The following is a 25,495-nucleotide window of genomic DNA, read 5'->3' as shown; positions in this document are numbered from 1 at the left end:
CAGTGGACAACAGAACTGTCTGTTGAGCAAGTCTGGGGGACGATAAGAGGAGGGGGGATAAAAGATATTAGCTGCCCAGGAGCTTTTAAGAGCCATTTCCTCAGATAAGATATTCTTGTGTGACTTTACTTGGGGCCCTTGCTCTGAGAGCGTATCCTAAGCAGCCAGTGCTCCCTGCCATTCTACCAGATTTTCTGCTCTGGGAATGTATGGTTTTGGAGTCGGGAGCAGTGGCAAGTGAGGACCAGAGAGTAATCAGCATTCCTGCCAGTGTCAGAAGCTCTCAAAATTTAGCCTTGATTAAATGCAGTGCTTGGCATACCTTCCAGGCTTGGGGACAGGACAGGTAGGGTCACACACTCTTTCTTTCAACCCACATTTATTGAGCACCTACTCAGTACTGGCTCTGCCTCTGTCACATCCTCACAGAGCTCAGGCATATCAAGGAGGAATTGTAATACAGTGTGGTCAGGGCTATGATGAGTTAAATATAGGATGCTGTGGGAGTATGGAATGGGGATCCTGACCTTGCCTGGCCACTAGGGGAAATCCTTTAGAGCAAACACCAGCCCAGCCTCTAAAGACCATGCCTGCTTTAGAGACAGAGAGCAAGAGGAAGTGAGCAAGGGAGGTCATTCACAATTCTGTCACTCCTAAATTTGTCTGAACCTTTTTGGAAGGCATTTGTATTTCCTGCCAGCACCACCTCTTGGGGGTGATGAATTCCAATAAGTTTCAATCCATTTATTACTCACTGTGAGAGAAATTGCTTCCTTTTATGTCTGGAACTAAACCTGGATCACATTTCACAGGATATCCCCTAGTCACAGAGTTTTGGAATCTGGTGAGTAAATCCATGCCTCATGAAACCTCAAGGTTCTTGTTTTTTCTTTTTTGTTGGTTTGTTTTGTTTTGTTTTTTGAGATGGAGTCTCGTTCTGTCGCCCAGGCTGGAGTGCAGTGGCAGGATCTCGGCTCACTGCAACCTCCGCTTCCCGGGTTCAAGTGATTCTCCTGCCTCAGCCTCCCGAGTAGCTGGGACTACAGGCGTGCACCATCACACCCAGCTAATTTTTGTATTTTTAATACAGACGGGGTTTCACCATGTTGGCCAGGATGGTCTCAGTCTCTTGACCTCATGATCCACCCGCCTCAGCCTCCCAAAGTGTTGGGATTACAGGCGTGAGCCACCGTGCCCTGGCTGGTTCTTGGTTTTGTGGATGCAGATGTCTTTTCCTCTTGGCCTTCAGACTGAAGACTCTCACCTTTCCCCTTGTCTGATATTCCCATTTTATTTGTCTTTCTCAGAATCTCTAGTAGTTGTACCTTTCCGGGTTGTGGTGGCGAGAACATCTCTTAACTGCTTTGTTTAACAGAAAAACAAAAAGCGGCTTTGCATAAGGGAAGAAAGTATTTTTGCTTTTTGTTTCTGGTAACACAGCATGAGAACACAAGACAACTGACTGAAATACTCTAGGGCAGGGCGCTTGCATCGGAAGCATCTTTACATCCCAGGGCCTCGCCTAGAGCCTGTGACATGACCAGCACATGCAGGGTGGATGTCTGTAGAGGGTCGGGGTGAATGCATATCCTGAGTATTGCTGTGAGCCCAGATTCCTTTACATTATGCTTAGAGTTTTGATTTTTTGTTTTTAAAATTTTATTTCTAACCCTTTTAATGTCTCACTAGATTTGTAGGTGTGTCCTCAGAGTCACTGATCTTTACTGCCTGGTGGACTTATTTACAATGCTTTCTTTACCAAATTATTGTGTTTTTATAATTATGTAGTGGAAAATATTCATTGTAGAGCATTTGGAAAGTACAGAAAAGATCATATAGAAATGTAAAATTAGCCACAATTCAGCCACACCTCAATACATTTCTGTCCAGTTTTTTCTACGACACATTGATACTTCTTCATTTTATAAAATTGGAATCTTTCTATTATTCATTTTTTTTCATGTAATACCACATCATGAAAAATTTTCTGTGCCAAGGAATATTCTTTGGAAATATTATTTTAAATAGTTGCTTAATTGTCTGACAAATGGATATAAATTTGACTGGTTATTCATCTTGGAATAGACCAATTGTTTCCAATGTTTTCCTATCACAAGTATTTCTATTCTTCCTAACATTGACACAGCCTACTGGGTCTGAGTCTGATTATTCTTGTCCACTGTACATGATTAGAATGCTTTATCTAACTCAGTGGTCCCCAAAGTGAGATGTAGTCACCCAGTAAGCTAGGGAATATGGAGGGTAGGAAGAATATTATAACTCTGATTTTTATTTGTTTTTATCTTATACTTGTACAGTTTCTATTTTTGATGCTGTTTAAAACAAATCAACATGTTATATGGATATAACAGCATACAGGGATGTAATCTTGTAATGAGTGACCCTAGTTAGAGGGCACATGCTCAGATTCTTTTTTACCTATAGCAGATTGCAATCAAAATTATTTGGAGACCACTGATCTAAGTCATCCAGAAAATTTGTAAAGCTTTGTTTCCTCTTGGAGTTTTCCTGAAGTTCTTGGATTTTAGGGGAAGTTGGATTATGAAGTCCTCCATGGTCTACTAAGCTCCTGGTAGCTTTTCTGTGTCACTGTAGACAATGGGGACTCTTCTTAAGCTGTGAGAAGCAATGGCAGAAACTTGGCTGATCTCCCTTTCCCTGAACAGCCATCAGATAACGCCCATTCCTTGTGACTTCCTAATGCCATCTCATTCTATGGCTCCAGATGAAACTGAGGAGGTTGGGTTTTACTGCGTGGAGCCTGCCTATACTTATCTCCCCTAATCCCTGTTTTCCTTTCGTCTAGCTCTGAGGCACTTGCTTTTTCCCCCCACTCTCTGAAAACACTTTCATGATTCCCTCACTCTTTTACAGCAGTATCTTTTTATTTATTTATTTATTTGTTTGCGGGAGACCAGAGCTTTATTATTACTCAAATCAGTCTTCCCCATTCGGGGATCAGAGTTTTAAAATACAATTTAGTGGCTGGGGAGGGGCAGTGAGTCTGGGAGTGCTGATTGGTTGGGTTGGAGATGAAATCATAGTGTGTCACTGCCTTCTTGTGCTGAGTCATTTCCTGGGTTGTGGGGGAGGTCACAAGATCAGATGAGCCAGTTTATCAGTCTGGGTGGTGCCAGCTGATCTATCAAATGCAAGGTCTGCAAAACATCTCAAGGCCTGATCTTAGGAGTTTAGGGAGGGTCAGAACCTTGTAGCCTCCAGCTGCATGAATCCTAAACCATAATTTCTAATCCTGTGGCTAATGTTAGTAGTCTAGTACCCAGGCAGGAAGGAGGTTTGTTTTGGGAAAGTGCTGTTATTGTGTTTGTTTTAAGGTATAAACTAAGTTCCTCCCAAAGTTAGTTCAGCTTATGCCCAGGAATGAACAAGGACAGCTTAGAGATTAGAAGCAAAATGGAGTCAGTTAAGTTAGATCTCCTTCACTGTGTCAGTCATAATTTTGCAAAAGCGGTTTCAATCCCTCCTTTTAGGTTTTATAACACCTTAATCTTAGGGTGTTGGCTAATGAAAATGGAAAAAGGGTGAAGGCCGCTCTAATTTCTTCCTGCTGATCAGGGGTGTAGTGGGGGTAGGTGTTGACCCCAAGGTGAAAGGAGTGAAACCACTTTGCAGCTGCCTGAGTGTACTCATGCAGGCCTGGCTGGGGTTCCAAGGCTTGCATGGCAAAGCCGTTAGTATTGTCATCTGTAGTTTCAGTATCGCATTTAGGGGAACAGTGTACTATAAGGTAAATACTGAGTGCTAGGGTAAGGAGTGCAACTCCCAGTTTTAAAAGTAAAAATTTCCCCTTCCTGTGTCCATGTGTTCTCATTGTTCAGTTCCCACCTATGAGTGAGAACATGCGGTGTTTGGTTTTCTGTCCTTGCGATAGTTTGCTGAGAATGATGGTTTCCAGCTTCAGGAAGGGGAATATCACACACCAGGGACTGTTGTGGGGTGGGGGGAGGGGGGAGGGATAGCATTAGGAGATATACCTAATGCTAAATGACGAGTTAATGGGTGCAGCACACCAACATGGCACATGTACACATATGTAACAAACCTGCATGTTGTGCACGTGTACCGTAAAACTTAAAGTATAATAATAATAAAATAAAAAAATTAAAAAATAAAATAAAATAAAATAAAATAAAAGTAAAAATTTGAAAGCATTAGTTTGGGGACTTGTAACCGACAAAGAATTTAGGATTTAGTTCAAACCGCAGGAAAAAAAAAAACAAAAACAAAAACAAAAACTCAAGAACAGCTAACAATAGTTATACTATTGTTTTTCTTTTGAAGTATAAGTTTTCTATCTCCAGTCCCCATTTAAAAGCTCCCCACTACACCAAGATAACAAAATAAAATAAAACAAAAACAAAAGTATACTATCTCTTTAAAATGTTGCTGGTCCCTTGTACTTTTATAACTTGTGTTTTTAACAGCTTTATTGGGATATAATTGACACACAATAAATTGCACATTTTTAGCATGTACAATTTGATAAGTGAGGGTGCAGGTGCATGCATACTCCTGTGAAACCATCACCCAAATAAAAAAATGAGTATATTCATCACCTCCAGAAGTTTTCCCAAAGGGTTGTAATCTATTCATCTACCTGCCCTCACACACTCCTGTTGTCCACAGGCAACCACTGATAGACTTTATGTCATTATAAATTGGTTTGCATTTTCTAAAATTTATACAAATAGAATCAAACAGTATGTATTTTTTGACTGTCTTCTTTAACTCATAGTTATTTTGATATTTATCAATGTCGTGTCAATCATTCATTCTTATTATTGAGTAGTCTTGTATAGATGTAGCAACAAATTGTTTATTCATTTACCTATCGATGGACATTTGGGTTGTTTTCACTTTGGGCTTTTAAAAATAAAATTGTTGTAAACAAATGTTTACAAATCTTTGTACGGACATATGCTTTTATTTCTCTAGGGCAAACCCCTAGGAGAGGAATGGCTGGATCATATAGTAGGTATATGTTAACTATGAAATCCCAAATTGTTTTTCAAAGGGTTATACCATCTCACATTCTCACCTGCAGTATATGAGAGTTTCATTGGCTTTGCATCCTTTTCAATACTTGCTCATCCTCATCAATACTTGCTATGGTCAGTGTTTCTAACTTTAGCCATTCTAGTAGGTATGTGAGAGTGTCTAATTGTAATTTAGATATACATTTCTCTAAAGACAAATGATGTTGAGCACCTTTTACTTGCCATCTGTGTATCTTCTTTGTTGAAATAGCTTTTCAAACCTTTTGCTCATGTAAATACAAACTGGGCTGTTTTCTTATTACAGAGTTTTGAGAGTTCTTTATATATTTTGGAGACAAGTCCTTTATCAGATATATGCTTTGTAAAGATTTTCTCCCAGTCTGTATCTTGTCTTTTGATTCTCTTAACAGTATCCTTTGAAGAATAAGAGTTTTAATTTTGATGAAATACAAATTTATGATTTTCTTATGGATTGGGATTTTTGTGTCATATATAAGAAATCATTGCCTCACCCAAGATCACAAAGATTTTCTCCTGTGTTTTATTCTAGAAGTTTATAGTTTTAGGTTTTAAATTTAGGCCTATAATCCGTTTTGAAGTTATTTTTGTATATAATGCATTTTTTTGCATATAGTTATCCAATCATTTTAACACTATTTTGGAAAGGTAAATCTCTCTCCATTGAATTGCTCTTCTGCCTTTGTTGAAAATAATTGTCCATATATATATATATATATATATATATATGAGTCTATTTTTAGATTCTCTATTGTGTTCTTTTGATATAGTTGTGTACATTGAGGTCTATACACATTGACTTGATTGTTGTAGCTTTATAATAAGTCTTGAAATTAGGTAATTTTAGTTCTCCACTTTGTTCTTTTTCAACATTGTTTTGGTTATTATTGGTCCTTTGCATTTCTATATGAATTTTTATAATCAGTTTATTTTATTCAAAAAAGCCTGCTGGGATTTGGTTGAGATTACACTGAGTCGATAAATCTATTTGGGAGATTTAACATCTTAACAATCTTGAGTCCTCTGTTTCATCAACACAGTGTATCACTCTATTTAATTAGGTTATCTTTAATTTCTCTCAGTATTTTTTTTTTAGTTTTAATTGTATAGGTCTTTCACATCTTCTGTGAGATTTATTCCTAAGTAGTTAATATTTTTTGATGTTATTCTAAGTGGCATTGGTTTTTAAATTTCAAATTCTGATTGTTTGTTGCTAGTATATATTGAGCTTATAGTCTGAAAATTTTCTAAATTCACTCATTAGATCTAATAGCTTTTTTTGGTGGAATCCATTGAATTTTCTACCTAGATGTTCATGTTATCTGTGAATAAATACAGTTTTAATTCTTTTTCCATCTGGATGTTTTTATTCTTCTTGCCTTATTGAACTAGCTAGAATCTTTAGAAAAGTGTTGAACAGAAGTAGTGAGAATGAATATCTTTGTCTTACTGTCAATATTATGCAAAAAATTCAGTCTTTCACAATTAAGTATGATTATAGTTGTAGATTTTTCATATCTGCCTTTTATTACATTAAAGAATTGCCTGTCTATTCCTAGTTTGCCAAGAGTTTTTATTAGGAATGGGTGTTTAGTTTTGTCAAATGTTTTTTATGCACCAAGTGAAATGATCACATAGTTTTTCTTTTTGGTTTGTTAGTATAATAAATTATGTTGATTTTTTAAAAATGTTAAACCAAACTTGCCCTTCTGGGATAGACCCTACTGAATTATGGTATATTATCCTTTTTGCATACTGTTGGATTTGATTTGCTAAAATTTTGTTTGAAATGTTTGTATCTATATTAATGAGATCTATTAGTCTGGAGTTTTCTTGTAATATCTTTGTTTGCTTTTAGTATTAGGGTAATGCGGACCTCATGGAATTAGTTGGTAAGTTTTTATTCCTTGCTTCATTTCTTGTTATTTCTTTCTTTAATGTTTTCACCAGTGAAGCCATCTGGGCTTGGAGTTTCTTTATGGGACAGTTTTTAACTACAAATTAATTTTTTTGATATATATGAAATTATTCAGACTATCTATTTCTTCCTGAGTGAGCTTTGGTAGTTTTTGTCATTCAAAGATTTTGTCTATTTTACCTAAGTTGTAAAATCTATTGTCAAAAAGATGTTCCTAATATACTCTGTAATATTTTTATTAACTGTAGAATTTGTAGTGATTTTACCTCTTTCATTCCTGTAATTGCTAATTTGTATCTCCTTTTCTTTCTTTTTCTGTCTCTTTTACTGATAAAAAATAAGCAAGAAGTTTTTGCCTTTTTTTGGGGGGGGGTCTGGCAAGAGGTTTATTGGTCTGCTCAAAGAATGAGCTTTTAACTTCACTCATTTTTTTCTATGTTGCATTTGTTTTCTTTTTCATTGATATTCATGTAGATAATTATTATTTCCTTTATTCTGCTTTTATTTGGCTTAATTTCTTTGCCATTTTTAGTTTCTTAGTGTGGAAGCTGAGCTCACTGAGTTGAGACATTTCTTTTCTTCTAATACAGGCATTCAGTGCTATAAATTTTCCCCTAAGTACAGCTTTAGCAGCATCTACAGCTTTTGATATGTTGTGTTTTCATTTACTTACACTTCAAATACTTCCTAATTGCACTTTTGATTTCTTCTCTGACCTGTGGGTTATTTGGAAGTATGTTGTTCACTTTTCAAATATTTAGTGATTTTTCAGAGATCTTTCTGTTACTGATTTATAATTTAATTCCATTTTGACCAGAAGATATACTTTCTATGAACTTAATCCTTTTAAGTTTATTGAGAATTATTTTATGTCTCAGAATATAATCTATCTTGGTAAATATTTCATTTACACTTCAAAATAATGTGTATTGTGCTATTGTTAGGTGGAGAGTATTCTATAAATACCAATTAGATCATGTTGGTTAACAGTGTCGTTCAAGTTTTGTATATCCCTTACTAATTTTCTGTCTCCTTGTTCTATCAATTGTTGAGAGAGAGGATATTAAAATCTGCCACAATCAATTGTGGCTTTGTCTATTTCTTCTTGAAGTTCTACCAGTTTTTGCTTCTTGCTTTTTGAAGTTCTGTTTTCTGGAACATAAAAATTTAGGATTATCATGTATTTGCCTCTTTATCACTATGAGTTAAACTTCTTTATCCATTGTTGGGTGCTGGATATTTTTGTATTTCTGTAAATATTTTTGAGCCTTGTTCTGTGATACAGTTCAGTTACTTGGCAACAGTTTGATCTTTTAGGTTATTGCTTTTCATATTTGTTAGGTGAGACCAAAGCTGTGTTCAGTCTAGAGTTAATTATTCCCTACCAGTTAGGCAAGCCCTTTGTGAGTGCTCTACCTAATGCTGGTGAATAATGATGTTTTCCAGTCTTGCTAGTGAGAACAGGCAGTATTCTTGCCCCTATGTGAACACTAGATACTGTTCTCTCTAATCTTTTCTGGGGGTTCTTTTTCTATACTTAAGTAATTTTCTCAGTGCATGGTGCTGATCAATATTTTGTTGAATACACAAGGGGATCTTGGCTGACTTTAGAGTTCTCTCTCTGTTCATCTCTCTTCTCTCTGTCTTTGGAACTCTAGCTGCATTGTCTCCCAAGGCTTTTAGCTCTGTACCCTAAACTAGGGAAGTTTGCTGGTCTCCGCCTGATATCCTCCTTCTTGCTCCATGGTCTGGAAATGTTCTAAAGGTAGCAAGCTGGGGTAATTGTACAGCTCCCCTCACTTGTTCTGCATCTCTCAGGCATTGCCACACTGATATCTGTTGTTTTGCTGATAGTCAATGTCTTGAAAACTGTTCTTTCATGTGTTGTTTTGTCCTTGTTTATTTCAGACAGAAGGACAAAATTCAGTCCCTGTTATTTCGTCTTAGCCAGAACTGAAACAACTATAGTTTTTGATTCAACTTAAGTTTTCCAGCCTGCTTTCAGATAAAACCAGTTTTCTATAATTCAAATTTTAAAGTTAAAGTGATTCTCAACTGGGTTTTATTTTTTAAATAAACTTTATTGGGGAATAAGCTATATACAATAAAATTAACATATTTTAGGTGATTATTTTAATGAGTTTTGAAAGGTGAACATGCCTGCTTAACCGCATTCAAGATATAGAACACTTCTATGACCCTATGAAGTTCCTTTCAATGAATTTTTAATGTGCAATTATGAGAATTCAGTTGAACTCTATGCATTGCCCTTTGAGCTTAGAAAAGGAGCCCAGTGACTGAGCTGCCTCCCATTGGTGGGTTGGCGTTACCCTGTTTTCCGCATTGCCCAGGTAGAGAAACACATGTGTAACTCCTTGCAGATTTTACAGGCTCTCTTGATGTATTTGTTACACAACGTTCTTGCCACAATAACTAATTGATACATGGTGCTTGATAGATATTGCCAGACTGCTTTCAAAAAGTTTCAAAAAATTGTTGTGTTTATATTTATACTGCACCAATAAAATATTATCTTTATTTTTAACTTCTGAAAATTTAATAGGGTAAATCATATTTTTGTTATCATTTTGTTTCTCAGACCCATGTCTGAATTTGTGAGGCACCTAGGAGCCATGCTGATATTATACATTAATGAATCTCATTTCCCTTCTGGTGGATGCACCAGAGGGAACCCTACATGGCAGCTGTTTGAACAAGAAGCCAAAAACACACTTTCACAGCAAATCATAAAGCCCCTGGGATTGTGTCGTATTTAAACATATTACCTTGTTTCAAACATTCATTTATATTTTTGACTCCTTCTCCTCCATGTGCAATATTGTATTTTTAGTCCCACAGTTTTCTAGTGTTTGTCATGTGCCAGGCAGTGGGCTAGCCACATTAGGCACTGCATCCTGGAACAAGCAAAGCCACCTCTGTGCCATTGCATCCCTCTGCTTGTTGTCCAGCTTCCTCCCACTCTATTGGCTACCAGTTCAGAATTCTCATTCTTGTGCTGTTCACTGTGTTGCTCTTTGCATCTCTCCTAGCCTATTAAGGACCTGGGGGCTTCTACTCAAACAATGCCTCACCTTGCCCATTGAAATACAGCAGCAACAACGAGTCCTGCTGTGAGTGAGTAAGGCCGGGGTAAGAGGGGCAACCGACCCTTTCTTATCTCTGGATCCAGGTCTTATACCACACAATTGTTTTGACAGGCAAGGTTAGATATTTTTATATATTTTTATTTGCTAGTTAAGGCTTTCCTTATAGAAATTTTCTGTTTATGTCCCTTGCCTACTTATCTATTGAGGACTTTATTCTTTTTTTTAAAAATCAATTTATATGAATTCTTTATGTAGCAAAGATATTAAACAATTTTTGCAATATTTCTGCAAAATTGTCTCTCTGTCCAATATTTGCTTGTTTCCTTGGCTTTTGCTAGCCAGAAGATGTGTTTCCTGAGTGTTAGGTTTACTCCTATAAATAAGACAGACCATATTCAAATGTGTGTACCTTTCTCTTATCTTTACATAGCCTGTAACATGTTTTCTCAGACAGTGTAAGTCTCACTCTGGAATGCTCAGATTAGCAGCCAAGGATGTATTCAGGGGGGAGGGAGAAATTGGATACTTCTTTGACAGGAATGGCTAGTGACATTTTCTCCCTGATGAGGTTCTATGTTCCACTCTTCCTTAATGCATTCTAAAATATTTATTGAGCATCTACTCTGTGCCAGGCATCACTGCCTTGTACATTCTAGGCCTTCGTTTAATGGCCACTGAGATTTAATTGAAGTTTGATGAGATGGATGCACTGTACACTATATCAATAAAGTTGACTTATAACCATGTTCTTAGAGTTATAGAGACTCTACAACTTTAGAGTCTGTAGAGATAATCTTGATTGAGCAAGACAGATATAGTTCCTCTCCTCCAGGGGTTCACAGAATATTGAAGAAGGCAGAGAAGTAAAAGAAAATTACAATAAAGTGTGGTAGGAGCTGTGATGGAGGACAGGGGGTGGGGACCTTGAAAATATATAGAGGGCACCTAGCTCAGATGTGAGGAACAAGGCAAAGCTTACTAGAGGTAGTGATATCCAAACAAAGACCTGGAGAATGTCTAAGAATGGCTGGGAGAAGAAGATTGGAGATCAGAGTATTCTTGCAAAGGCACCAGCTCAAAAAACTCCTGAGGGTGAGAGAGAAAACTTGTGTCTTTGAGAATCCAAGGTGACAAAAAGCGAATCCTAGAGAAATGGGTTAAATATTATCATTATCAGTACTTGAATTATTTGACCCCCTTTCCTTTTGTTCCCCTACCCGTTTGTAAAATACACCACCATTATCATTTACTAATGAAAAGGGAGTTGGCCTGAAAATCAAGACACTTGGTTATTACTCCTTGTTCTGCTATAAAAGAGTTAGTTATGTGACTTTGGTGAGTTTAAGGTCCACTCTAGGCCTCTCTTCTGTTCTGTGAAAGCAGGGGACCAGGAAGAACAATGTCGCATACACATCACAGACAGTAGGCTGCATCTACTATCTTTGAGGCATAGTTGTTGAATGGCACTAGGGTCTGTCTTCTTCCCATTCATCATGTCTGTGTTGCTCAAGAAAGGCATCTAAACCTGAGGACAAATAGCCAGAGTCTAAGAAGAGGTGTTCCCATGCCCAGTGAACCAAATCCTCCAGCTAGAATCTGAACAGTCCCTACCCCCAACTCCATAAAACCTTACCCTGTGGGCTATTGATTTCCACAGACAGGAGTCAAGCCAATAAGTTAGAACTCCTGGAGGGCAGATAGGGAATGTTTGGGAGATTTTTCAGGCAGTACCTTATACATTAGGGGTCCTCAGTTAATATTCATTGAAGTTTCATTGAGGTTTGATGAGACGGATGAACCATACAATATGTCAATAAAGTTAAGTATTACCCTAACCACATTCTTAAAGTTATTAAAAATGTCAAGAGCAGGGTGATTTATCTCCTCATTCTATGGAAATATTGCAAAGACAGTATGTATTAAAATGTGCAGAGCTTAAATAATAATGATTTATCTTTCTGACTCCATCTTGAGCTTAGTGTCAGTGACTGTTTCTGGTATCATCTGCCTCTTTCAGGTCTTTGGCCTTTTGACACCATTTTTAGCCCTAAGAGCAATGGGAGATTGCAGTACATGCTGGAGTTTAAGGAACTGGTGCAAATTCATTCCCCAGCCACCGCCTGTCTGTGGACGATCCCTAGCAGCTGCCGAAGTGTGACCTTTTACATTTGACATCATTGCCCCTGAGTAATAGGTACTTTAGCAGGGGAATGACAGAGCTCTGACCTTGAGCTGAAACCTGAAAAATGTGGTTCCTATTCTGACATAGTGTGTCTCCCAGGAGAGTTATAAGCAATAGCAACTGAGGGAACTCAGGAGGGAGTGGGAGTTAAGAGTTATTTGCTCTGGGAATTTGTGTTCAAGTTGAATCCCTTGCAGCTGACTTGCAGCACAGCCTGCTGTGGAGCAGGGCTCCTGACAGGGCGGGCCTTGGGATTCTCCACCGTGGGTCTCAGCCACAGCTTCTCTAGGACACCAGGAGATACCGCCCCTCAGAGTATGTGCTTGTGTGTCTAAGATGCACATCCCTTAGGATCTGGAATGGCACAAACAGCTTTGCACAGCTACAGCTAAGCACCATGTACCAAGAACCTCTTGTTAAAAAATAATTTTGATGCTTCGTAATAACTATGTGATTACAAACCCTGTGAAAAATGACAACGGTTAAAACAAAAACCAGCCTTGCAAGCTATGTGCAGCTTTGGCAAAGCATGTTCTCTTGAGTCCCCTCCCCAGCTGCTCAAGGGCACCCCTTCTTTCAGGATCTCCCCTCTGGACACGCTGCTGCCCAGGGCTTTGTGTACGCTGTACTCCAGCCTCCTGCCTTCCCCATAACCGGCCCAGCAATCGGTACCGTTCTCGGCCTCTCGGGGGCACCAGAGCTCTCTCATAGCAAGGTGGATGCTTCTTGAGACAAAAGACGGGGATTTTGGCTGCCAATTTGTCTTTAACATTGTGTAAGGTCTGTCTCTACACAGAGCAGGCCATATACAGACCCGAATCAGGGCGTGCATTGTTCTGGCTTTTCTGTTGCTGGGAGAGGGATAATGGTAGCACACGCCCTGAGGTGCAGGGGAGCTGGATTTTGGTGCCTTTTGCATCCGAGTCCACCTATGAGGGCGAGTGGCTGGAAGAACAGGTCCCTGGAGTCAGACCTCATAGGACAGGAGGCTTCTCTTCGCCCCTGCCTGATGCTTCATGGAGTCGCATTCAGCAGTGAAACAAAAGGTGCCAGAGAAACAAGGCAAGTGAAAGTGATAGGAGAAAACGGCAAAAGGAAAGGGGCAGGAAGAAAGAAAGAGAAAAAGGGATTGAAAGCTAGGAGCAAAATCAAGAATGAGACCAAGAAAAGCTAATGTATGGTGATTGTTCTTACCAGTGTTATGGGTTTTGGAGCAAAACAAATTGTAGGAAGCAAACTTCCCCAAATGTGAGTACTTAATAAAGAAGAAAACAGAAGGATTGATCATGGAAATTAGGCTAATGAATAAACAAGCTGCTTAAAAAATGGGTTTCTCTCGCAGTCCGTTATTTTTAACTTAGTGGCAATTTGCATACTAGTTAATTTGCATATATTAAATACTGCTCCCCTTCTCCTTCCCACCTCCTCCACTTCAGAATAACATTTCATTACGGTGCTGCTGGGCCAGAGGACTCGGAGGCTCTGGAGAGTTTATTAATTTATCCAACACATGCTGTGTACATTTTTATCACTTGCCGCACAGTGGACCCGGTATCTTTGAAGTCATTAACAACACGAGGGGTGTTCTGCTCGAGGTATTCAAAAGAGAACGAGAAAAGCCAGCCTGCAATAACTGTACCAAAAAACAGGAAAAGATCGTGTATGGTTTATGTTCTTTCTAGGAATACAAAAATGAGCAAGGGATGACTCTCTCATCCGCATCAGAGAGCTTCTGTTTTGTTTATTTGTGTTTTTATTTATTTAAATTTTGAAGCAAAATGGAAATGATTACCAGTGGGGTGCAGACATCCAAAAAAGCACTAGCCATGCATACTATTTCTCCTGCCTCTGCCCGCACTGAAAGGCAGGCTAGAGAGTGTGGCTCTTGGGGGAACCTCCATTACTGCTGATGAGAATAATAAACCAACAGGTGAGGGCCACAAGCAGCCACTCTACTGTGGTCCTAGGGCTCTGCCTGCTGTCACTGCTGGGGGTCACGGGGACCATCCCTGGACTGCACCTCCTCCTTAGTGCGCTCTCCCAGGGCGCCCTCCCACCACTGTCTCTCTCCCTTGTAGCTTCGACCAGGGTGGGAACTACTAAATTGAGCTTCTACTGGCATACTTAAATGCCCTGTAGTGGGTCGTGCCACCTCCCGTGGGAATAGAAGAAGGCTACCATTTCTAAGAAGGAGCTTTTAAAAAGTGACCACCTGCGTTAATCCTGATGCCATTTTCTGATGCCATTTTCTAATGCCATCCTATCAGTTTAGCTATTTGTCCCTCTTTCTACTGTCCCAGGTGCTTAAGTTGAAGAGAAACCTGTGTATTTGTCTAGAGCTTGAAGTGTTTTCCCCAGATGCCAATGCAAATTAACAAATTTATTCAATCATTCATTCATCAAATATTTATTGAATGCCTACCATGTGCCAGACATTCTAGGCATGGGAAAAATGGAGCTTACATTCTCATGGGTGGAGACAGACAATAAACACATAAATGATAAAGTGATATTTTTCTAGAGTTAAAAACACTAAGAGGAAGGATAAGTAAGGTGTGGGGTAGCCAGTGACCTGAGCAAGGGAGCATTACTTTAGCTAAGCTCAGCAGGGATAACATCTCTGAGGATGTGACATTTGAGCTATAACTAAGGAGAACTAGAAGTAGGCAGAGTTAATTCAGGGTCTTGCGGCCATCTTTGTGCTTGGTTTGGTCCTAGTTGGGCTTTTAGTTCAGTGAATTTGCATTTAGCTGAAACAATCTGTCAGCCCCAATGTGTTTACCACCACTGATCCCAAGGTGAGTACTGGCTTGATGTTTCTGGCTTAGTGGAACAGCAGCTCTTTGGGCCCTTACACCATTCAGGTTACCTTTTGTGCAGAATGAGCAAGATTCAGACTTTGAATCTGAGAAGAAACTCCTCTGAAGGAGACAGTTATGTGCAATGGTTAAACCTGTCCGACAGCCTGGGTTGAATCTTACTAGGTTTGTGACTTTGGGTAAGTTACATTACCTCTCTGCAGTTTAGTTTCCCAACTTGTAAAGTGGATATAATAAACGTAGAGGACCTGGCATGTAATAAAGTCTCAATAAATGTGCCCAGGTTTTATTCTCCAGAACATATAGACTTTCCTCCCTCCATCACCCTCAAGGATAAGGATTCTAGTCCATGAATGGAGGATGTGGAGACTTTTGATGTGTGATAGTAAGCATATACAAAGAAAAGAAAATCATCTAAGAGCAATTTCTAAGCCCCTTGTGTCTTGAATCAAGGAATCAGATAGCCTTGGGTTTGAAACCCACCTCCACCAGGTTATTAAAAATTTTGACTTCAAGCAAGTTACTTGATTATGACTCAGTTGCTCATTTGTAATATGGGGATAATCATAATGTCTACCTTATAATGCCATTACAAGGATTAATGATACAGTGTCTGTCAACCATAACACATAAATAAATGTTAGCTGCTATATTTAATATTATTTCACCTGCCTGGCCTGTGGCAATAAGTAGTTTGATCCTCTTGATTAACAAGCAATGCTTAAATTCTTCACATATTGTATTGATTTTTTTTTTTTTTTGGCCAAATTACTCTCAAACTGGCTGCCACACTGCCATTTCAGTGTAGTTTTCTCCACCACCAATGCCTTTGTCCCTGCCTACGTCAATGTCTTCTTTCCCCAGGACAACTGCAATGGCCCTGGCTTGTCTCCCCACTTCTGCTCCTGCCCGCCTCCAAGTCCTTCACCACAAGGCAGGCAGAGGATCTTTGTAGAGTGTATATCAGCCATCCAGTGGCTGTCATTCACTCCTCTAATAAAATTCAAACTCCTAACCCTGGCCTGCAGGCTTAATTGACCCTTCCCTTATATGTCCAACCTTAGCTCTTCTCACTTTCCTCCATGCCTGCTGTACTCTAGCCACACTGGCCTTTCTACCCTTAAACATGCCAAGCTTTTTCCTGCTTTAAGGTTTTCAGGCATGTTATTTCTTCTCCCAAAATGCCCTTTCTGTGCTGTGGTTGGCTGGTATAATAGTGAGGGATTTCATTTGACTATGAATAACAGAACATTCTGATGACAGTACTTCCATATATACAGGGTTTTTTTCTTTTTCATTCAATTAGAAGTCTAAAAGAGGTTGCCTTGGTCATTGGCTCAAAAATATCAGAGAAAAGATCCCTGTCTTTGCTTTTCCCTTTTGTTTGCAAGATGACTCCCATAGCACCAGCCATCTTATCCATATTTCAGATAAAAGAAGTTGCTGAAGAGAAGCAAGAAAGGGCAGTCCTTATATTAGGGAAGCAACACCTTCTCCGAAATTATAGCATATACCTCAATGGCCAAAGCTGGGATATGCGTGTTTTAGTTAGGTACACTGTGCTGTGCACATAAGCAAAATAAGGAAGAAGTGAAATGTATTAGGCAAATGGTGGTGTCTGCCATAGCTGGCTTCTATTTTTTTGGGTTCAGGAAATGAGAGTGCATTTTCTTCTGAAAGAGGCCTTTTCTGAACATCTTGTCTAAGTAGTTTCGCTCCCTCTCATTATTCTCTGTCATAAGCCCTTTCTGTTTCCTTTGTAGTGCTTTTTATGATATAATTGTTTAATTCTTTGTTTACTTGTTTGTCATATATCTTACCATAGGCACCATAAGGGCAGAGACTATGTCTGCTTGGCTTGCTACTGAATCCTTAGAACTCAGCTCAGAGCTGGGCATCAGTGGTTTCTCAAGAAATTATTCATTGAATGAATGGGTGAACCAGTTAATGAATGAATATAGGATACCTCTAGGATGTTGGGAAAGTTCTTTTTTCCTTTCCCAGACTACTCCAATCAAGGGGAATCACCCCCAATAGAATTTCTAGGTAGAAATGAACATAGTAAACTAATGTTAATAAGGGGCTTTGTCAAATTAACAAAAAACAAAATGTCCAGAAAATGAATTGCTAGATTCTTATTATCCCATATTTTCACAAGTGCTCAGCTCTGATCATTGAGAAGTTTCAGTAGTTGAGAGTGAGTCAGATGTGGCAAGTTATAGAGATGTTCTGGATTACACAGGAAATGCAGAATCTAAGCTCAAAACTGTCCTTTGGGAATGTTATGCACCCAACACTTGGGTTGGGAACATATTGCACAATGATCTTGTTTCCCCTTGTCCTTGAAAAACAAAACTAAACAAAATCACAATACATCATTTACTCTGTATTATATGTATTAACTGGTTAAATCCTTAAAACTCTCCAAAGAATAAAACTGAGGCTAAGGAAAGTTACGGTTAGGAAGTGGTGATGGAATCTGGGTTTGAACCTTAGTAACTAAGCTCCAGAGACTATGCGCTTATATTATGTTATAGTGCTCACTATTTTAATTTAGTGCAGAATTTCTTTAGTGAAAATTGGTTATATCAAATGGAAACCTATATTGTATTATACCTATGATTCTTCTGTAAAAGTCAGCTTTTAGGCAAGAGTGCAGAAAATGACTCTTTGGTGTATTACTGCAGAGACAAGTGCTTCAGTTGGGAGGTAGCTGTTCAGACAAAATGTAAAACAGGGAGTGGAGATGGTTTTTCAGGAGCCAGGACCAGCTTACCTCCATCCTCTTTCTGCCCTTATATCTAAAATTCTTGAGTTATCATCCTGAATTTAATTTCGGGGCCAGCTCCCTGCATTGCTGTAATCTATGTTTTCTAAAAGAGTGTTAATATTGCTAATCAAAGCCGTGTGGCATGACAATTTTTTCCTGAGTGTTGCTGCAAAACAGACCATTCAAAAGAATGAAATTCTACAAGTAATTCAATAATTGCATCGCATGAAAACCTGGTAGATTTAGACTTTCCAAGCTAGAAAAGGCCTGCAGCAGGGATGAAATAGGCTGGAGGGTCGTGCTGAATTCAAATCCTGGCTCTGCAACTTGCCAGCATTATGACTTTGGGCAGGTTACTTAACCCTAGGAATCTCTGTCACCTCTAACTTAAAAGAGATTTAGACCTAACCAAGGGAGTATTGTGAGTATTTCATGTGGTAATGTGTGTCAAAAACCCTAACACAATGACAGTCACTGAGTAGGGGTTCAACCAGTGCCAACTCCATTCCCCTCCCCTTCCAGATGCCATGTGGCTCACCTAGTTAGTTGTCCTCTGAAAAATCTTAACAAAGAAGGCTCTTGTCTCTAAATAACTTCAGGGAGGAGATTTGATGAGCACTCTTGGTTGCCCATCCTATTGTCATTCACATCCCTAATTTTCTAGCCTTTAATAAAGTACTATGTGCAGTGGGGAACTCCACAGCTTGTGGGACATGCAGGGTTGAGGAGGGTCGATCAGAAGGCCACAGAGAAGCAGAAAAGTTTAGTTAAGAAGACCCTTGAGAGGCTGAAACTACTTAGGCCGAACCCTCAGGCCTGGTGTGAAGGATTTAAGCACAATACAAGACCCAAGTGTTCAGTGCAGGCACCAGTTAGGGACAGGAAGGCACAAGGATGCATGGATGGGCTGTAAATACAGACCACAAAGCCGCAGAGAGCCAGTTCAGGTCTGTGGTCACTGTGGTGATGGCACATCCTCAGGGTACCTGCCTGGTGCTCAAGCTGTCTGTCCTGGCCCAGAGAACTCACGTACCATAAGCTAGGCCCACATCATAGCTTCTCTTAATTGTGAGTCTGTTTAACGTTCATTCAGTTTCTTCCTGGCATGTAGACTTTCATGGTAAACTGAAATTTTAGCATTTTCTTATACAGCTGAACAAAAATGTGCTTTCTTTTAACTTTTACTCACTGGCTCCAGCCCTGCACCAAGGATTCACACAGAAAGAAAATTCCGGCCAGGCATGGTGGCTTATGCCTGTAATCCCAGCACTTTGGGAGGCTGAGGCGGGCGGATCATGAGGTCAGGAGATTGAGACCATCCTGGCTAATGCGGTGAAACCCTGTTTCTACTAAAAATACAAAAATTAGCCAGGTGTGATGGCGGGCGCCTGTAGTCCCAGCTACTTGGGAGACTGAGGCAGGAGAATGGCGTGAACCTGGGAGGCGGAGCTTGCAGTGAGCCGAGATGGCACCACTGCACTCCAACCTCGGTGACAGAGCAAGACTCCATCTCAAAAAAAAAAAAAAAAAAAAGAAAAGAAAATTTCCTTTTTCTTGGGACAGTCTTTCAGACATTTAAAGAGAATCATCAACTGGCTAAACATCTCCAAGGTCTTTTAATTAATATAGTTTTCAGTTCTTTTCCCATTTTCTTTTCCTGCCTGTGACCTCTCTCCATCTGGTCAGTGAATACCCTAAACTACAGATCTCAGAACCTCTGGAAGAAGCAGACAGCCGTTAGTTACCACTGGAAAATGTAGTCCTGTGTTCCTATTAGCTTCCTTGGCAACTGCCCCCTTACTATTGAGTGAAACTGAGACAGTAGACTCAATTCTGAGGTCTTTTTCTCATGAGTTGCTATCAAGGTCTATCTCCTCATCCTCTATTTGTGCACCTGATTATTTGAATAAGGCTCTGAAATGTTGGGTCAGGTTTGAACTACTGCTTTTGGCATGCTGATTCTGCCATCCCCCTCCACAGCCTCTTCTCTCAGCCTCATGTAGATGGGGTATGCAGGCTCAAGGGGACAAATATTTAATAATACTTGATAAAAATTTTGGACTGAATGAAGCAGAGGTCAAAATTCTTCATTATATCATGGTTCAGGGCATCCTATAGCATCATATCACCCATTAATCATTATCTCCAAATTTATTCAACCAGTTATAAATCCACTGAATTGTATTATCATGAGGTCCATATCTCTGTAATTTGTTAACAACAATATTATAGGAAACTCCATCAAAGACATTGCTAAAATCAATAAGCACAGTATCTACTGCATCTTTTTAATTCTCTTTTGTGGTCATCTCACCAACAGGCATGTCTAATGGGGATTGCTCTTAGTGAGTCAAAGTTGGTCCCAGGAGACATGTTCTTCCCAATAAGGATTCACATTTCTTCTGTTACACAATCTTCTCAAGGAGTTAATAGGGACCATCTTACTCTTTTGAAAATTAAAACCTGCCCTCTTCCCAAAAGATATTAAATAGATGAGGATAGGACAAAAGAGATTGAAATTAAACTTTGCAGAAATAATCTAGATCAGGCTTTATGAATAATTACCAGGCATTGTGCTAAAATTATAAAAATGGCTATGATGTCACTTGCATAAATTATTAATAAATTATTATATATCTGATAATTTTTCTTTGTAGACCTGGAGGCAAAGGTATGGATGAGATCACATAGCAAGGAGATTGCTGCTGAGAAGGAGTCAAAGCCTGGGTTTTACTTGTGGCCTTGCTGCTACACTAACTTTACTGACATGTCATTCTGGGATAGTCTTTTCTCTCTGAGGCTTCAAGAGAAGATGAGAATACATTCCATCCCTACTTCTTGGAGTCATTGTGAGGACTCAGATGAAGTGCAGCATCACGCAACAGTAAGTGGTTATTAGTATGGCTTCTGGAAGAGTTTGTGTCTCCAAGTGGGATCCTTGGCTGTCAGATCCATGACTGCATCTATAAATACTGTGGGAAGTCAGAAGCACACACTGGGGTTGACCGTATTCTCTAATTGGGTGTCACCTTTCATGAGCCAAGCAGCTGCCAAAACTCATTGCCTCTGATTTAGTGTCTTGGAACTGATCAGCATATTGTTTTGTTAATAACCATCTGAGGTTCAAGAAGTCTTCCAAGTGGTACCACTTGAAATATAACAGCTGGCTCAGGGGCTGTTTTGTGGTAGGCTCAAATGGGACTTAGATGCTATTTTCTTCTTATGCACAAATGTGGTAACAAGCTTGAAAAGGGGGCTCAGTGATTCCCCACTGCCTCCAGTGCTCAGTAAGCAATTTGAATATTTCAATATGGAAAATATAACCTAGTTCTTTTTAGACCAATCTGCCTCTTATTCATAAATTAAATAGGATACACAGAGCTAAGGAACAGAATGAAGACAAGACAGTGAAGACATCATCTCAATAGCAGGAATCTATCCTGAGCCTGTCATTCTTCCATCTATATTCCTGTCCACCCATATGTCCATATATCCGTCAATCCATCTATTAATACATTAAAAATTAAATGAATATTTATGATACAAAAGACACTTAATGAGACCTAAGTCCTGCCTTCAAGGAGTTTATGGTTAAGTATATGGGAGAAATCGAATATAATTCACAGCAAAGCAATGTTATTACAAGATCAGAGAAAGATTACTTCCAGTTAGATAGAACCGGGGAAGCATTTAGGCTGAACCAAGAAAGTTGGATAAGATTTAGATATATGGAGATGGGAGATATGGTTTTTCTAGGAAGAGGGAATAACCAACAATAAAGACATGAAGGAGGTAAACTATGGAGACTGCTTGGAGACTACTGTTCAGTATTGAGTTTTGCAGGAGATAATGAGAGTTAAGCAGAAAAGGTAGCATGGGACAGAAGATAAAGGGCCTGGAATTCCAGGCTAAGGAGTTTGTACATCATTTTGGAGAAAATTGGGAGCCCCTGAGGATTTTTAAATATTGTAGCATTGTATCCAGAACTGTGCTTCAGAAAGAGTACTGCCATTCCCAGTGTTAAATGTTAGAAGCAATACGCCAGAGCCTTGCCTCCAGGTCTTACCTTCTGGCTTTCACATGGCATTTGTTGGTGCCAGTGGCTGGGAAGAAGATTATTCTATTTTACCCTGAAGGAGGAAGGTGGATGTAGTGTGTGGATCTGTGAATTCCAGTCAGATTCCCTTTCAGGACTGACACACTTATCTGCTCATGCTGAGAGTGTTGGCTACTGATGGCCATAGCCAAATCCCTGTCTGGGAACTGCATCTGGCTGGTGAGAGCTGCCTTTCCCAGGGTAATACTCTCTCCTTCAATGACTGGTTGATACAGGGGTTACAAAGGCCTGGCCCCTTTGCCTCAATTTGGAAGACAACTCTGAATACTCCGCAGTCCATAACTCCCAAGCTTCCTGCAGGATTATCTGAGGCTTCTGCATTCTCTGGTGCCTGCTCCGACAAAACTCCTGCACATACATCTCCATCTCAGAGTCTGTTTCTAGAATCCTGAGCAAAGGCAATGGGTCTTCCTCTTCCCCAGCTTCCTCTGCAGTTGACTTATCCAGGGGATGGCTTGTGTCATCTCTCTTGTATCACCTCCCTTGGTAAGGGGCTGAAGATGGGCAGTGTTGCCCCTATTTCTAAGAGATTGTCTCTGTGAGTGTATCTGTGAGTGTAGAGTTTTCTCTTTAGGTATTGAGGGTCTCTGGACCTTCCCAGGCTATGTTCCCCAAAATGTCTTCCATGGGATGTTTATGGAGGTACACCTTGAAAAAAGTGGTAGCCAAACAAGTACTCAGTATCTAAGAGGTTAGAATTGTAGACAATGCTTGAGTATATCCGATTATAGAGAAGTTTTCTCAAAAATCATGTCGGGGTTAAGGAACTGTTGCTTTATATGTTTGAGGAATTATTTGGGGCTGAAATACTCATTAGTGAGTATTTCATTAGTGAAAGGCAAGGCCAATGTCTACTTGGAATGATACTTGTAAAACAAGGGTTGAAAACTCATGTGGCTCGGCATCCATTCAACATAAACAATGAGATAAGAATGTAGGGTCCTGGGGACCTGAAAATAAAGTATAGGCCTGTCCTAAGGGGACTGCTGCTATAGGGGTTCATGAAAAAGACTGGTGCTTCCATGAGGAAGTGCTGGTCCCTGTGGCCAGACCTCAGGTTTTGCAAGGTATCTGTACTTTAAAAAATGTAAATCTCCTGAGTTTTAATTTAATTTTTAGAAAATACTGTGTGCATGAAGCAAAATATATCTGCGAGCTGAATGTGGCCTTCAGGCTGTGGTTGTTTGCCTCTGTTTTAAACCACCGTGCATGCTGGAGAGAGCACCTGAGGCAAAAACAGTGAGCACATTTGTGTGCTCATCTCTAGAGGGGCCTCTGCCTGGTAATGGGCCACTGGGAGGCAGGGTGGGCTACAGAAATGGGGGGAGGGCTGGGGAGCCTATGCATGCATGGTCTGAAGAGCAGACAGCTTAAAACATGTTTCCAAATGTGTTTTGGCCGCTTTCCTTTATGAGAACTGGGGAAATCTGCAGGTTTAAAAAAATCTTATTTGTAAATTTACTTATTCCTTAAATTCCTTCTTAAAACATTATTTTATGTTATTTAATCTTCATGAGATCCTTCAAGGATTCCCAACTGTACACAAGATAACAGTTGACAGTTAAATCCCTCCATGTTAGGGCTGCACATTCAATTCATTCATTCATTCATTCAGGTGTGAATTCCTTGATTTGACACATACACAAATAATTATACAAATAATTATTGAATGCTGTCTTGTACAGGGAACTGTATGAAGTACCTCTAGAATTACAAAAATGAATAAGGTACTGTTTCTGCCTTCTAGGAACTCAGATGCCCTCACTGCATCTCAAATGCACTCAGGTAGGTACGATGATGGTAAGAGTTCATATTTACTGACTACCTACTAAGTGGTTGGTACTATTCCTAGTATTTTGTTTTAACTTTCGCATTTAATCCTATAACAGCATACCTAAGAAGTGACTATTATTTCTGACCTCCATTTAGAGAAAGCATGGAGACACATGCTGTTTCGGCACTTTCCCCAAGATAAGAGAGTTATAGGAGCTGGAACTGGATAGAAGCCTGGTGTACACCTCTCTGACTATTGCTTCACTGGGCCACCTGGCATCCTGTGGAGGGGCTTCTGAGCACCTGTAATCTGATGGAGAGCATGGCAGAGGCAGCTGGATGCTAGACACTGAGGAGACACCTGAGTCTGACAAGTGGAAAGAGATGTGTGTGGGGAAAGGAGATCAGGCAAAGGCTCCGCAGTAGGAAGGCCGGAGTGGCCCCTGAGACCACAGGAAGAAAAGGGAAGCAATGCTGGACAGCCGGCCAGCTCCTGGGCTGTGGGGCCAGCAGCCATTAGAGACAGTCAGAGTAGAGGACCCTTAGACCCCACCAGACCCTGCAGAGGATGAAACAGAAGGATGCAAAGAGATTTGTCCTCTTAAGAGAGGAAACAAATACAAATCACAATGAAATGCCACTTTCCTGCATCGGATTAATGAATACTCGAAAGCTTAATACTACTTAGTGTTGGCCAGGACTTTCCTTTTGCACAATTTTGATGGGCGAGTCAATTGGGAAAGTGTTTGTGAGTGCAGTTTGGCAATATGTGTGTATCTACATTTTAAATGCACATACTTTTTGGTCCAGAAAAAGTCCCCTGAGGATACACACATACCTGCAGGATAAATGCACACATACATATATTTAGGGTTGGCATTTTTACAAACAGAAAATTAAAAATGATCTTCATCAGTAGGTTAAGCAAATAAATTATGATAATACAAACTAGGGAATACTGTGGCTTCGTATTACTCTTAAAATAAAACTCCAAGCCCTTTCCCATGGCCTATAAGGCCTGGGATGATTTGGTCCCTTCCCCGTTCTCACCCTAATTTCTCACTGCTCTTTCTCTCCCCCTGCTCCAGTTCCTAGAGGCTATAGCTGTTCCACAGACCAAGGCAGTTCCACCCTTAGGGCCTTTGCTCCTGCAGTTTCTCCTTCTTGGAAGGTTTTCTCCCCCAGATATTAATACGACTGTCTCCTCACTCTATTTATACCTCTGTTCAAATATCAACATGTGGTGAACAGCTTCGAAAATGACCCTTAACGACCTGCCCTCCTGGTATGGATTCCCTCCCTTCTAGTGTGAGCTGGACCTAGTGACTTACTAATAATGAATAGAATATTTTAAAAGGGGAGATTTCACTTCTGAGATCTGATAACAGAATACCATGACTTCATCTTGCATGCTCTTTCTCTCTCCCTCTGTCTTCCTCTCCCTGGCATTCTTGCTTGTGAGTAAGCAGGCTGCCATGCTGTGAGCTGCCCTATGGAGAAGTCCACATGGCAAGGAACTGAGGGAGACCTTCAGCCAACAGCCAATGAGGAACTGATGCTCCCAGAGAACAGCCTGTAGGAAACTAATTCCTGCTAACAACCTTCAGATGACTGCAGGTCTGGCTGGCAACTCAACTGAAGCCTGAGAGAGATCCTGAAGCAGCGGGTGCAGCTAAGCCTCTGCTGGATTCCCATTAGACAGAAACTGTGAGTCATGAATACTGTTGTTTTAAACACTAAGTCTTGGGGTAA

The 25,495-nt window shown here is 40.0% G+C and overlaps 1 long non-coding RNA gene across 1 annotated transcript in view; it reads left to right on the top strand.

Annotated features, from left to right (window-relative positions):
• The first annotated feature begins 726 nt into the window (after window positions 1–726).
• Window positions 727–25,495, top strand: part of LOC107970778 (uncharacterized) — a 57,613-nt gene continuing 32,844 nt past the window's right edge. Inside the window, exons 1-3 of the long non-coding RNA XR_001713648.4 lie at window positions 727–844; window positions 20,511–20,737; window positions 23,718–25,450. This is a non-coding gene — a long non-coding RNA (uncharacterized LOC107970778). The remainder of the gene's footprint in view (window positions 845–20,510; window positions 20,738–23,717; window positions 25,451–25,495) is intronic.

The sequence above is a fragment of the Pan troglodytes genome, chromosome 2 (assembly GCF_028858775.2).
Source record: "Pan troglodytes isolate AG18354 chromosome 2, NHGRI_mPanTro3-v2.0_pri, whole genome shotgun sequence".
Taxonomy (NCBI): domain Eukaryota; kingdom Metazoa; phylum Chordata; class Mammalia; order Primates; family Hominidae; genus Pan; species Pan troglodytes.
The sequence above is the reverse complement of the archived record's forward strand: the minus strand, read 5'-3'. Positions and strand labels throughout refer to the sequence as shown.